The sequence below is a fragment of the Callospermophilus lateralis genome, chromosome 11 (genome assembly GCF_048772815.1).
Source record: "Callospermophilus lateralis isolate mCalLat2 chromosome 11, mCalLat2.hap1, whole genome shotgun sequence".
NCBI lineage: Eukaryota > Metazoa > Chordata > Mammalia > Rodentia > Sciuridae > Callospermophilus > Callospermophilus lateralis.
The window spans coordinates 42,571,066-42,585,601 of NC_135315.1; positions in this window are offsets into that span (position 1 = coordinate 42,571,066).

A 14,536-nucleotide genomic window follows, 5' to 3' on the forward strand; every position below is an offset into this window, starting at 1 on the left:
CCCTAGCCCAAATCCTCTTTCCTTCCCCTTAGCCACTGCCTCCTGGCCAACGCCACTTACCCTGTGCAACCTCACAGGGCCGGGCCTTCAACGTCAGCACTATGGCTCTCTCTTCTGTCGCTTTCTCTCCTTCACCACGCAGTCTGCGAACAGCACTTTCTACACTCTCGCCGGCAAGCAAGCTCCTGTCGAGTGTAGCAGATTCCACTGGCTCTGGGAGCCATCTGTTGGTTTTGCACCTCCTAGAATCTGTTGGCTTTTTTTTTTTTTTTAATCCTTTTCCGGGTAACCAGAGGGGAAGCTCTGTTCCCTTAACCCTGAGACCACTAAAGGGGCAATACAAAAAAAGGAAATAAATACATTTTTTAAGAATACAAGAGCTTCACAATTCAGTAGATCATTTTGTATTCTGGATTCATTTTGCTTTGTATTCATATGCTAATCTCTTCCTTTCCACGAAGGGATTATAGGGTTCCACAATGGGGTATCTGTGTAATTTTCTAAAAGGGCACAAAGGGTTTAAATCATTGTTTCTTTGTAGTTGGAGGCAAGGGAGAAAGAGAAGAATGAAAACCTACACTAAAGATTTTTTTTTTAATTAAACTCTGCAGGTGAGGTCAACTGTGGAACCAAAATAGGTCTTAGAAGAGTTTCAAGAGTAAAGGAGAGAAAGAGTGTTTTAAAGTTTTTAAGGTTCTTTTTGTTTTTGTTTTTGCACTTATAGAGAATATTTAAATTAATTTAAATATTTTAAATTAAAGAAATACTTTTGTTCCGTTTTGTACCCTTGATCTAACTTAAGCTGCATTATCACATAACAGTCTTGATTTTTAAAAGTCAATGTTAAGAGTCATGGTAGTGTTTATTCAGGAAGAAAGAGGTTTGATGAGGGACACTGGTATTCTCGGATAATATATTATTTCTTGAGCTAGGTGGTGATTACACATATATTTGCTTTGTAATTATTTTTTTAAAGTGAGCATACATACATAATACACTTTTTTCAGTGTATATAATATTGGGAACTTTTTTAAATTATGATAAAAATATACATAACAAAATTTACCATCTTAACCATTTTTAAGTATGCAGTTCAGGGACATCAGCCCCTGAACTGCAACATTCACATTGTTGTACAACCATTACATCCATTTCCAGAACTTTTTCATCTTATAAAACAGAAATATCCATTAATGTCATACCCATTTAACAATAAGTCTGCATGGCATGGTGACATACTCCTGCAATCCCAGCTACTCTGGAGGTTGAAGCTGGAGAATTGCAAATTCAAGATCAGCCCAGGGCAGTGGCCCAAACCTATAATCCCAGCCGATGGGGAGGCTGAGGCAGGAGGATTGCAAGTTCAAACCCAGCCTAAGCAATTTAGCCAGGCCCTAAGCAACTCAGAGACCCTGCCTCTAAATTTAAAAAAAAAAGGCGGGGGGGGGGGGGGGGGGGGGGGGGGGGGGGGGCTAGTGATATGGCTCAATGGTTTAGTGCCCCTGTTTCAATCCTGGTAACAACAACAACAATTCTAGGCAATTTAGTGAGACCCTGTCTCAAAACAAGGTAAAAATGGGGCTGGGGTGTAACTCAATGGCAGAACACTTGCCTAACTGTCCAAGGTCCTGGGTTTAATCCCCAGCACCTCCAAAAATAAAATTAAAAAAAAAAAGGTACTTGCCTAGCATGTACTAGACCCTGGGTTCAATCCCCAGTACTGCAAAAAAATAATAATAATTTTTTGTTGTTCTTAAATATTTACTTTTTAGTTGTAGCTTAGGACACAATACTTTTATTTTATTTATTTATTTTTATGTGATGATAAAGATCGAACCCAAGGCCTTTCACGTGCTAGGTGAGTACTCTACTGCTGAGCCACAAACCCAGCCCAATAATAATGAATTAATTAAACCAATAATTTCCCTTGCCCTCCTCCCCCATCCTCTGTTTTCAGCCTGTATGAATTCAACTTCTCTAGGTACCTCACATAAGTGGAATTACAGTATGTCTTTTTATGACTGGCCTAGTTCATTTAGTATAATGTCTTCAAGGTTCATTCATGTAACATATATAAGAATTTCTTTCTTTCTTTTTATTTTTTTATTTTTTGGTACCAGGTATTGAACCTAGGGGCACTTAACCACTGAGCAACATCCCCAGCCCTTTTGGTATTTTATTTAGAGACAGGGCCTCACTGAATTGCTTAGGGCCTCTCTTTTGCTGAGGCTGGCTTTGAACTCCAGATCCTCCTGCCTCAGTCTCCAGAGCAGCTGGGATTACAGGCATGCACTGCTATGCCTGGACCATCTTTTCCTTATTTGGCAATGCATGTGTGAATTATTTCATAATGTATGTTATATTTCATAGTTTTTTAGAATGACTTGAGTTCCTACAAAGAAGCTTAAAAGCAAATACTTGTGTTCTGAAATTAATGAATGTCAACACAAAAGAGTATTTAAACCGGGTTTGGTGGCACACATCTGTAATCCCAGTAATTTGGGAGGCTGAGGCAGGTGAATGGAAAATTTGAAGCTAGCCTTAGCAATTTAGTGAGTGAGACTTTGTCTCAAAATAAAAAGGCTGGGTATGTAGCTCAGTGGTAGAGTGCCCCTGAATTGAATCCCTAGTATTTAAACAAAACCAGACCTTGATTTGTTCCATACAGTGAAGATTTATATTGCATTGCTAGATTTTAAAGACAAATCCCTCTACCCAATTTTGAGAGCTAAAATCCCAATGTTACCATGATAAATAAGTCTTTGCTATATAATAGTATTTCAACACTTTCCCATTAAAGAAGAAATTTAAATATATATAGAATTTAGGATTATGCTGATATATGTATCTTATTTATTTATTTAGTTAGTTAGTTTTTACTGACAGACATTTAGTTAGATGGCTAGAATTCCTGAGTTCTAACTTCTTTGTCTACGTTTCCTACATTATAGTTGTAGGCAAACCAAAAACACTGATTTATCTGATTTATCACACCATTGCCTTCCTGTTTCCTGCTCTAGTCTCTATGAATGCTGTCTTAGTAATATGTAATAGTGTACAGAAGCTCTTGTGATATAATCTAAGAAAAAATGCAAAATATTAAATTATATATTCTGGAGTCATAATTTTGAAAAGCACAAATTTTTGAAATAAGGATAGATATACAGCAATAAAACATGTGTCCCTTTTCTTGTACTTGATTTTCTGAAAGTTGTGTGTAAAATGTATTTGAGATTTGCCATGCATTTGAAATACTCCATTATAATAATGCTATATTTGCAAACCTACCTGAAAAAAAAAAACTATTGGGTCTGCTTATTTCAAGCATATTTTTATAAAATAGAACCTGCATTAGGGGAAAAGTACAAGAAGGAAATACAGCACAAGTCTAGTGAAACTATAGATGCTTTTATTCCTGCTTTCACTATTTTCCATATATTCTATAATAGAGTTATTACTTTTCATAATAATTTTTTTTTCATTTTTCAGTGCTGGGGATCAAACCCATGGCCTGTGTATGCTAAGCAAGCACTCTGCCACTGAACTATATCTCAAGTCCTAAAAACATTATTTTTTAAACTGAAATTAATTTTATTTTTTATTTTTGTTTTATTTATTAATTTATTTATTGAAACAGTGTCTTACTATGTGTTCAGGTTGGTCTTGAACTCCTGGACTCAAGTGATCCTCCTAAGTAGTTGATACTATAAGCACAAGCCACTGTGCCTGACTAATTTTAATAATTTTAATCTGTATATTACTTTGAAATTCACTTTACACAGTATTTTACTTATAGTCAATGAGGAAAGTTATAATGGAGAAACAGAAGTTCCCATATGTGTTAGCTTAATATTTTAACTATCAATATAATCATAATAGTCCATATTTACTGGGTATTTATGTCAGGAAATGTACCAAGTATTTATTTATTTTCATTTCTAATTTGAAATAAATATTAAGCCCATTCTACAGATGAGGAATTTGAAAACTGAAGAAGTTAAAATACTTGCCTATAATTTAAAAGTCAGCAAATTCGTAGTGGAGGTTGAATTAGAAAAGGAAGGAAGGGAGGGAGGGAGGGAGGGAGGGGAAGTAAAAGAATTTTATTACTAAACTGCTAGGGGTATAGCTTAGTGGTACTTAGTATGTGCCAAGGCCCTGGGTTCAATTCTCCAGCACGAAAATACAACCAAAAAGTATTTCTAATGCTATCCAAATGTGATGTGGGGCTTGGGTAGTAGCTCAGTGGTAGACTCTTGCCTAACATGTATGAGGCACTGAGTTCATTTCTTAGTATTGCATATAAATAAATAAATAAAATAAAGGTCCATCAACAACTAAAAAAATATTTTTTAAAATGTGATATGTAGCCGGGTGTGGTGGCGCAGGCCTGTAATCCCAGCAGCTCAGGAGGCTGAGTGAGTAGGATCACAAATTCAAAGTCAGCCTCAGCAAAAGTGAGCCACTAAGCAGTTCAGTGAGACCCTGTCTCTAAATAAAATACAAAATAGGGCTCAGTGGTCAAGTGCCCCTGAGTTCAATCCCTGGTACCAAGAAAAAAAAAAAAAGTGATATGTATTTCTAAACTTTTAACAAACTTCTAAAAACTATTCAAGCTGGGCACCTTAGCACTTGTTTATAATCCCAGTGACTTGAGAGGCTGAAGCAGGAGGATCACAAGCAAAACAAAAAAAGGACTGGGGATGTTGCTCAGTAGTAAAATGCCCCTTGGTTAAATCCCCAGAACCATGAATAAATAAATACATACATACATACTATATCAGGACCACCATGAAGATAGTGTCTAATTATTAACCAAGACAGATATACTGTGAAACTAATGAAGATTCAGTATCCTATAGGATTCCTAAGAAACCCTGGAGGAGCCCTAAAAATGTTTGGGTTTTTTAAACAGGGTTTTTAATTATTAATATTATTTTGTAAGGGGGCTAGGGAAATAGCTCAATTGGTAGAGTGCCTGCCTAGCATGCACAAAGCCCCAACACCACCAAAAAAAAAAAAAAAGTAAAATTTTAGAAAGTAATATATTTTTGTAAATTTTTTTGTAAATGAGTACCATCTGAAGCTTGGATCTACCTTGTTAAAATGTTAAGATTTAAAATTTGACTCAGAAATGTCATAATTTCAAAAGGTATTTTAAAAGGTTATATTTTTATAACAACAGAAAAAATATTTGATGTCATATTTTATTATAACAACATAAAAAATACTGACACTATAACTGAAGTGCAAAAAGCAAAGCCACAAATTATATCTATGAAAACTATAAAAAATGAATCCAAAGACTATGAAAAACTTGAAAAATATTATATTTTTATTCATTTGTTCATATATATATATATATATATATATATATATATATACATATATAAATAAATTTGAATATTTTCGCATGGTACTGGGGATTTTATACCCAGGAGGGCTGAAATACATCCCCAGTCCTTTTTTTAATCTTTTCTTTTGAGACCGGGTCTTGCTAAATAGCCGAGGCTGGCCTGGAACTTTTGATCCTCCTGTCTCAGCCTCCCAAATTCCTGGGATTGCAGGTGTCCTAGCTATTTGGATTCTTGAGTGAGTGGGGAAGGGGTTTTTTTTGTTTTTTGTTTTCTTATTTAAACACTTTTGGAAACTGGTTAAATATATTTCCAAGACCATCTCAATTATCAAATGAAAATCACATTTCACATATCTTTTGTCTTATACTTTGGATTCTATGGCAATTTAAGAAATACAGAGAGCTGGGGTTGTGGCTCACTGGTAGAGTACTCGCCTAGCACTTGTGAGGCCTTGGGTTCAATCCTCAGCACCACATAAAAAATAAATAAATAAAATAAAAGTATTGTGTCCACCTAAGACTAAAATAACATTTTTTAAAAAGAAAGAAATACAGAAACCTTTAACTCTCTGGGTTTTAACTCTCGGTTTTCTCATCTCTAAAATATGAAGAATGGAACTGAGCAAGCGTTATGGCATACTCCTGCAATCCCAGCTACTCAGGAGGGCTTTCCCAGCTATTCTAGAGCCTAAGGCAGGAGAATCCCAAATTTGAGCCCAGTCTAGGCAATTTAGGGAGAAACTGTCTCAAAACAAAAACTAAAAAAATAAAAATAAAAAGCGGGGCGAGGGTGGGGGGTGGAACTGGGATGTATAGCTCAGTAGTAGAGCATATCTGTATTCAATCACCAGTAATGGGAAGAAATCAAATAAAAAAAGCATGAGGCTGGAAGCCTCTAAATTTCTCCTCACTTTAACATTCCATGATCATATTCTCTGTTCTTTCTCCCTAAACAACTCCTTTTTTCCATTATAATAAAACTATGACCAGCAGGAAATTTAGCTGAAAAATGCTAGTTTTTCAACTATAACAGTGACTATAACTTAACAGAAATTTTAATCAGAAACGGTTTTATGTAGTTTTATATAAATGGAAATTGGCTCTCTGATGATAGTTCTAGATTCCAGATGAGGCAAATCACTGGTAACATCCACTGTTTTATTTCAGCAGGAAAAAAATTTTATTCATGTATATTTCTTTTAGATCTTAAAATTTTTGCCTGGAGACACTAACTTCAAAAACTTTCAAAGGAATTGTATAAAGGTATGGATAAATTAGGTTAGTCTTTTAACAACCAGAATACGACGACTTTTCTGAATATGAAAATTTTTAAATATGACATTGCTTTTATGAAAAACATATTATGGGAAATATTTGAGGAAGATGCTGTAGCAAAGTGGTGTGAACATAAATTTTGTAATGAGAACTGATATGTAATCTCTATTCTGTTTAGCTTTATACTTTGTTTGGTCAGATTTCTTAAACTCTCTAAGCTTTAGTTTATTCATCCGAAAAATAGGATAATATTAAAACCTAATTCACAAGGTTTGGTGAGGTTTAAATAAAGTTGTTAAGTTATTGCTTATCGCATCAGCAAGTGGTATTAAAATTTGAATATAGAGACACTAAATTATTAAATATTATATATGTTATGGTTTGGATCTCGAACAACTCCCCAAAGGCTCATATGTTTAAAAGGATTGGTAATGAGCATATGGCACTGTTGGAAGGTAGTGGAACCTTGAAGAAGTGGGGTCTAGTGAAAGGAAGTTGGGTCATTAAGGGATTCTGATACCCTGGCCCCCTCCTCTCTCTGCTTTCTGATTACCATGAGGGGAGCAGCTTTGATGTTCTGTTTTGCCATAGGCCCAAAGTGATAGGGCCAACCTACCATGGACTGAAACCTCTGAAACCATCAGCCACATAAATCCATAAATCTTTCCTCCTTTTTTAAAAAAATATATATTTTTTAGTTGTTGATGGGCCTTTATTTTATTTATTTTATTTTTAATGTGGTGCTAAGAATCAAACCCAGGTGCTAAGTTGCTAAGCCTCACACATGTCTGGCAAGCACTGTACTACTGAGCTACAACCCCAGCTCTTTTTCCTGCTTTTAAATTGTTTATCTCAGATATTTTGTCTCAGTGATGGAATTTACCACAATATATAAAGCTAAACCTTTAGATAGTTAATTGAGGAACTGAGTTTTAGAAAAATTAATTAGCAAGTTAACCAAAAATAGAGGTGTTTCTCCCCCCAAGTTTTAAAAAGACAGGCAAATGCTGTGAAGTGAAATTCAAGAATACCGTTAGTCTAGAGTGTACCCTAAGTAGCAAATTCAAAGTTGACTTTCACTTTCTTCTTTTTGCTTCTCTATTTTCTCTCGATTGTGTGTTAAACATTTATTTCTTTTGTTAAAAAAAAGAAAAGAAAGAAAGAAAGAAAAAAGTATTTTTTTGTAATAGGGCCTGGAGGTAGAGCACTTGCTAAGCACTTATGAAGCTCTGGTTAGAGCCAAGAATTACAAAAAAATAAAAAATTAAAAAATTAATGGTTGCACATGCCTGTAATCCCAGGTAATCAGGAGGCTGAGGTAGGACTATCACAAGCCCAAAGACAGCCAGACCTATCTCAAAATAAAAAGGGACTAGGGATTATCTTAGTGGAAGAGCACTTGCCTACCATGCATAAGGTTCTGGGTTCAATCAACAGCACCTCAATAAAATAAATAAATCTTATGAAGAAAACAAAGTCAACATACAATTGTGAACATAAATTCAGAATAGAGAACAAGGGAATTAAGATGATATTTTGGCTGCATTTTGAGTCTCCAAGAGACAAAATGAATTTATGTTTGAAGAATCAATATTTAGTTGTCAGTATATATAGTCAGAACACATTAGAGTACCTAGAAGTTGGACTGAAGGTGACTCCATCAGAGTAAAACTAGTAAAACTCAGCATAAACTGGATTAAGTTAGTCTGTAAGAGGGAATCTTGTCGGTGTGATTAGAGTGTCTAAGAAGTTATAAGAAAATAGTTTGGGCTGGGGTTGTAGCTCAGTGGTAGAGCACTTGCCTTGCATGCGTGAGGCACTGGGCTTGATCCTCAGCACCACATAAAAATAAATAAAATAAAGATATTGTGTCCATCTACAGCTTATGTGTGTGTGTGTGTATATATATATATATATGAAAATAGTGTAACCATGGAAACTACAACCTATTGATTTTATTTCTTTCTCTAATGTTTCTAAACTAGTATTTCAAAGTCAAACTGTTGTTATCAGTAGTTATTGATTGCTGCGTAACAATTTACTCCAAAACTTAACCAACATTTATTGTCTCACGGTTTTCCTTGAGTCAGGAATCTAAGTGCTGAATAACTGGTAGCCTCCAGCTCAAAGTCTCTCACAAAATTTCTGGAAAAATCCACTTCCAAATTCATGTGGTTGCTGGTAGGATTCAGTTCTCATGACATGTTGGTCTGAGTCTCTCAGTTGCTCACTGGCTTTGGCAAAGGGTTTGTCCATAGGGGTGGCTCATAGTAATTGCCTTCCTTCAGAGTGAGCAAGAGAACGAAAAAGAACTCTCTTAAGATGAAAACCCAGGCTTTTTGAAACCTAATTTCTGAAGTGACATCCTATTAATTCCTCTTTAGCCTATGGTTAGAAATGAGTCATAATATTTTGGAAATTATCTCCTTATTGACCATATATTTATATTTACAAATATTTTCTTCCTTGCCTTTCCTTTTTGTTGATTGCTTTCTTTTTTTAAAATATATTTTTAGTTATAGATGGACACAATATCTTTATTTTTATTTATTTATTTATTTATTTTTATGTGGTTCTGAGGATCAAACCCCAGGGCCCTCATGCATGTGAGGCAAGCATTCTACCACTGAGCTACAACCCCAGCCCTTGGTTGCTTTCTTTGCTATGCAGAATCTTTTTACTTCAGTGTAGTTCTACCTGTTCATTTTCACTTTTGCGTGCTTTTTGTATCAAATACAAAAAACTGCTAAGACTTAGGTCAAAGAGTTTTCCCCTGTTTTCTTTTAGAAGGCTTAAGGTTTCAGACCTTATGTTTAAGTCTTTATCCATTTTTTCAAACCGTATGTTTAAGTCCTTATCCATTTTAAATTTATTTTTATGATGATAAGAATAGAAGGGTCTAATTTCAAAAAATTTTTTTTACATGTGCATATCCAGCTTTTTCAATACCATTTAATTGATAAATGTATGCCTTCTGCATTGTGTATCCCTGTGCCTTTGTTGAAAATTAGTTGACTGTATATGTGCAGGTTTATTTATGGCTTTTCAATTCTGTTTCATCAGTATTTATGTCTTTTTTTATACTAGTACTATACTGGTTTGATAACTATATCTTTGTAATATAGTTTGACATCAGGATGTGTGATGCTTCCAGCTTGTCCTTCTCAATATTGCATTGACTACTTGGGGTCTTTGTGGTTCCATACTAATTTGGGGATTTTTTCTATTCCTGTGAAAAAATGCCAATGGAATTCTAACTGGGATTGCACTGAATCTGTAGATTGCTTTGTGGAATATGGGCATTTTAATATTAATTCTCTGATTCCATGAACACAGGATATAGCTACATGTATTTGTGACTTTTTCAATTTATTTTATCAATACTTTGTAGTTTTCAATATTCACAGCCTTCACTTTCTTGGTTAAATTTATTCCTACTAGTAGTAGTTAACACTAACTACCTGGTTTGAATTTTGTGCTATACGTATGTAAGGTATCAGTATCAGGGAGACTTGGTGGGCACATTGATGCATGCCTATCATTGCAGCCTCTTGGGAGGCTGAGGCAAGAGGGTTACAAGTTGAAGTCCAGTATGGGCAATACAGTGAGATCCTGTCTCAAAATAAAAATGAAAAAGGCCATATCTCAGTGGCAGAGGGCCCCTGGTTGCATCCACAGTACCACAAAATATATATATGTTTATGTTTATGTTGGAGGAGACTGGAGGAAGAATTCCCTATGTATTTCTTGTAACATCCTGTAACTATTTCAAAATTAAAAGATTTTTTAAAAATCCTTTACTATAATAAATTTAGCCCACAATCTCTTCTATAATTTCCCCACTATATATATATATATATATATATATATATATATATATATATATTTTTTTTTTTTTTTTTTTTTTTTTTTTTTTTTGAGACAGGGGGGTCTTTCTTTGCTGCTCTGACTAATCTCGAACTTCTGAGTCAAGGGACTCTCTTGTCTCAACCTCTGGAGTAGTTAGGACTACAGGAACATATCATAGTGCCCCAAAACCTGACTATCTTTAAATATAATTATAATATAAAGTCTTACCTTCATAATATTGACTTAGAACCATGAAGTCTTTTATTTTTTTTTTTTGATACTTGGGGATTAAACTCACTGCACTGGTACTTAACCACTGAACTACACCCCCAGCGCCCCCCCCCCTTTTTAAATATTTTGAGACAGGGTCTCGCTAAGTTGCTTAGGGCCTCAATAAATTGTTGAATTGTTGAGGCTGGCTTTGACCTTGTAATCCTCTTGCCTTAACCTCCTGAGGCTCCGGGAGTATGGGAGTGTACTAGCATGCCTGGTTTCGAAACACAAAGTCTTAACAAGAAAAGATAAGATCCCTATCCATAAGAAGTTTCATTTAAGACAATAATAAAGAGATATGGGGACTTATGTGGCATTTTGTCAACAATGAAAGTTAAGTTCATATACCGATATAAGGTAAAATTGTACTGTTTAGATCAAAGTCACTGTTATGCATCAAAAGGAAAATCATGAGTAACCTAGCAGTACACTATGGATATTTCAACCGTCTTTTGGTGAAAACAGATTTACCATTTGTCAATTATTTAGTAAATGTTCCTTTATCCCTATTATCCATTCATCCAGCCAGCCAATCATGTAGTCATCTATTCTATTTTGTGTGTGTGTGTGTACTGGAGATTGAACCCAGAGGACTCTACCATTCAGCTAGATCCTCACCCTCTTTTATTTTTTATTTTGAAACCAGGTCTCACTAAGTTTCTTAGGGCCTTGCTAAGTTGCTGAGGCTGGCTTCAAACCTGTGATCCTCCTGCCTCAGCCTCTGAACTGCTGGGATTACAGGCATTTGCCATTGAGCCTGGATCCAGTTTTCTATCTTCTATTTGCAAGTCTTCATCTACTTTAGTCATAGGAGTCTTTAATATATATATTAAACTCTTTTTTATACATTTTATACTTATATAAATATATATGTTTGCCTTTTTTTCTCTGTAAGATAATCATATTAAATAAAATAATCTTACCTTTTAATTGGGTTTACAAGCTGTATTTGAATGTCTTAATCTGCACAATTTCCTAAACCTAAGGCTCAGTACTGTGTGAGTGCATTAGAGATTTAAACACAGGAATAATGTGTCCTCACATGCTGCTTTAGACCTGTCCCCTACTAGAGTTACCTAAGACAAATGTAGAACTGTCTGATCAGTGAATATATGATCTGAAAATCAACATGTTTAGTGTATAGAAAAGAGGTGGGACTTGCTATACACCCTAAATTCAGGGAATAAGGGGCTAAATTCAATTCCAGTGGCTGCTGTCACAAGCTGCCACAAACTTGACAGTATAAAATAAAAATTTATTCTTTCACAGTTCTAGAAGCCAGAAGTCCAAAGTCAAGTTGTCAGAACTACACTCCTTCTGAGCGCTCTAGAGGAGAACCTATTCTTTCCCTTTTCCGGTTTCTGGTGTTTGTCAACATTTCTTGGCTTATGATCACATCACTTCAAGCTCTGTGTCTATGGACATATTTCCACCTTCTCTTCTGTCCAGCATACCTCCCTCTTTCTCACTTTTTTTTTTTTTAATTTTAGGGGGCTGGAGATTGAACCCAGAGCTCACACGTGATGAACATGCACTCTACCAGTAAGCTACTCCCCCAATCCCGATTAGGCAATTTTGTTTATTTATTTATTTTTTGTTTGTTTGTTTATTGATGCTGGGGATTGAACCCAGGGGCTCTCAACCACTGAGCCACATCCTCAGCCGTTTATTTATGTATTTATTTTGGGTACCAGGACTTGAACTCAGGGGCACTCAACCATTGAGCCACATCCCCAGACCTATTTTGTATTTTATTTAGAGACAAGGTCTCACTGACTTGCCAAGAACCTAACCATTGCTTAGGCTGGCTTTGAACTTGCAATTCTCCTGCCTCAGCCTACTGAACTGCTGGGATTACAGACGTGCACCACCGCACCCAGCTCTTTTTTTATATTTTAAATGGAGACAGGATCTTGCTAAGTTGCTGAGGCTGGCTTTGAACTCATATTCCTCTCGAGGCCTCAACTTCCCAAACCACTGGAATTACAGGTGTGCATCACTGCACCCAGTTCTTTATTTTTTTATATTTTCAATTGCAGACAGGCATAATACCTTTATTTTGTTTATTTAGTTTTTTATGTGGTACTGGGGCTCAAACCTGGTGCCTCAGGTGTGCTAAGTAAGAGTTCTACTATTGAGCCACAACCCCTCCCTTATTTATTTATTTATTTATTTATTTATTTATTTTTGAGATGAGTCTCACCATGCTGCCCAGGGTGACCTTGAACTCCTGGGCTCAAGGAATCCTCCTGCCTCAGCCTCATAAAGAGCTGGGAATACAGGTACCTGCCACAATCCCTGGCTGCCTGGATAGGTAATTTTATCCTATCAATTTGTTCATTTATTTTTATAGTATTGATTAAACTACTATAATACTTGTTTGCATATACTAAACAAGACTTTTACCACTGAGGTACATCCCCAGGCTTTGAGTAAGCAATTTTTAATATCAGTGATAAATAAATACTCCGGTGGAGGTGGATCACTCCCAACACCTCCCCGACTTCCAATATGGCTAGTCGGCCTTCCTTAACTATTGAGGGCCAAATACTGCAAAAAACAATTTGGTGATTCATCAATGACCAAATATACTCCCTAGTCTTAGTATGACTGAATTCCCGACCTCCAAGAATCAGTAAATGAGGAGCTACGGTGTGGCCCAGTAGTAGAGCATTTCCTAGCACGTGTGATGTGGGTTTGATCCTCTGCACCACATAGAAAAAATAAACATATACATTAAAGGTTTTGTGTCTGTTGACAACTAAAAATATTAAAAAAAAAAAAAAGAGAGAGAGAGAGAGAGAGAAAGAAAACAATCAGTAAGTGAACCAAGCATGTCAGTGAACACCTGTAATCCCAGTGGCTTAGGAGGCTGAGGCAGAAGGATCAAAAGTCTCAAAAAATAGAAAGGACTGTGGATATAGCTCAGTGGTAAAGTGCTTCTGGGTTCAGTTCCCAGTACCAAGGGAAAAAAAAATTGGTAAATGTCGCCTCCTCAAGAAGTTTTCCCTAAAGATCCTGTCTAGACAATGAATACTGTCTCCCACTTATTTCCTGTATTTGTTTGATTTTTTTTTTTCGTAGCTCATGCCACAATTTGCAGGTATTTATTTGTAGGTTAATTTCTTTCCATTTCCCTTCCTAATTTGTAAGCTTCAAGGCTTGTCTATCCAGTTCTCTAAGCTGTCCCCAGAGTACTTGGCACACAGTAGGTACTCAATAAATGTATATCACCACTGAGTTCTCCTCAGCCTATGTACTACCAACAAAGTATATTTGCTTAATATTGGACGGATTCTTCATTTCATGTCTACTACTAAAAAGAAAGCCAGGTGCAGTGCTATACAACTGTAATCCCAGCTACTCAGGAGCCTGAGGCAGGAGAATCATAAGTTCAAGGCCATCCTGAGCAATTTAGCAAGACTCTGTCTCAAAATAAAAAATAAAAAGGGCTGAGAATGTAGCTCAGTGGTGAAGCACCTCTGGGTTCAATCTTAAGTAATGAAATAAATACATAAATAAATAGTCATTTGTCTAATATTGGTGACATTAAGAGCCATTTAGCCACATAACTCAGAAATAGCCGCAGCATCATGGATCTTAGTAAATTGTTTTCTCTCTTTCCAAATTCCAAATCAGCCAATGATTAAGAACATTTTATTCTGAAAATTCACAGAGAAATCCTAGAATTGATTTTTTCAAAAATTTAAATATGACATAAAATTATGAAGGAAGGTCTATATGCATTTTTCCCAGGCACCATAGAAATGACTGGTTGATACC